We start from the raw sequence: 1,499 nt of genomic DNA on the forward strand, positions 1-1,499 counted from the left end.
TGTACATGTATGTATGTATATATGTATGTATGTATGTGTGTATGTATCTATGTATATATGTATTTGTGTGTGTATGTACATATGCATATATATGTGTGTGTATGTACGTATGCATATATGTGTGGGTGTATGTATGTATGTATATATGTGTGTGTGTATGTATGTACGTATACATGTATGTGTGTGTTTATTTCTATATGTACGTGTGTATATGCATGCATGTATATATGTATGTGTGTGCATGTATATATGTGTGTGTGAATGTATGTATATATGCATGTGTGTAAGTATGTGTCTCGAATCACGTACCTTAGATTATATTTTCTGTCACCCTGATCACCTTTGAAAGTTTTCAGTAAATCTGTCCTGTAAGTTTCATTTATCCTATCTGCTCCTGCAGTGTTTATTTATACAATGGCATTTAAGTTTGTCTTCTCTGCACGCTGGTAGAGGGCGTCGTCACTGTTTGTTTAGCTTTGTCTTCACAGCAGCCAGCAGCAGCTGTTTAGAGCTCAACTGGCTGCACCTGTCACTCTCACCCTATATAAGCTTCACTCTTTCTCCTCTTTGGTGCCTGGTAGTTGAAAACAGTTTTCTGCAAGTAGATACCTTGCGTTCATGATCCTGTTTTGTTTCCCTCTAGCCAAAGTGTTTCCCTGTCATAGTTTACTTGTTCTCCTCATTCCTGTCCCGCTGCTGGTTCCTGTCCTTACCTCTCGGCTCGACCTCCCGGCTCCTGGACCCACGACTCATCAGGACATCGTCTCTCGCTCGACCCCTTGGATTATTAAGCCTTGTGTCTTCGGTTCTGACCTTCACCTGCACGACTACGGCTCTTTGTCTTCTCCTCCGGTCCCTTCAGTCATTTGCTCTTTGGTTTTGGGCCCTGGCTCGTTGGACCACGACTCTGCTCCTGACGGACTCATCACCTGCCTGTTGCTGTGGCCGGCTGCAGCCCCTCACCGGACTCAGCCTCCAGCAGCGGTCCAGATCAGTTTGGACTTCTTCAGTCTCCAGAACCCCCAAGATCATCTGAGATGGTTAGTAGTCCTCATTCTTTGACTTTTCTGCTCCCCATAGTCTCCTGCACGACTACTAACTGATCTCTGTCTCATAGACTTGTCCCTACCCGGAATCTGTACCAGAACCAGTACCCGAACCAGAACCAGTAACAGAACCGGCCCAATCTGCAATATTTCAACTAGAAAATAAATATCATTTAATTTTTACTTAGTGTGGTGATTTTGGTCCAAACATAAGGGGGTTTGTTACAGTATGTATGTATGTGTGTATGTCTGCATGTATATATGTATGTGTGTTTATGTATATATGTATGTGTGTGTATGTATGTATGTACATATGTATGTGCGTATGTATGCATGTATATATGTATGTATGTATGTGCGTATGTATGCATGTATATATGTGCGTATGTATGCATGTATATATGTGTGTATGTATGTATGTATGTATGTATGTATGTATGTATGTATGTATGT

General features: G+C 41.6%; 1 protein-coding gene across 1 annotated transcript in view; it reads right to left on the reverse strand.

Moving 5' to 3' along the window:
- fam135b (family with sequence similarity 135 member B) overlaps positions 1-1,499 on the reverse strand; it is a 191,907-nt gene that overhangs the window by 84,956 nt on the left and 105,452 nt on the right. The gene's annotated exons all lie outside the window — the stretch shown is intronic.

The sequence above is a fragment of the Nematolebias whitei genome, chromosome 19 (assembly GCF_014905685.2).
Source record: "Nematolebias whitei isolate Nwh7 chromosome 19, NemWhi1, whole genome shotgun sequence".
Lineage (NCBI taxonomy): Eukaryota > Metazoa > Chordata > Actinopteri > Cyprinodontiformes > Rivulidae > Nematolebias > Nematolebias whitei.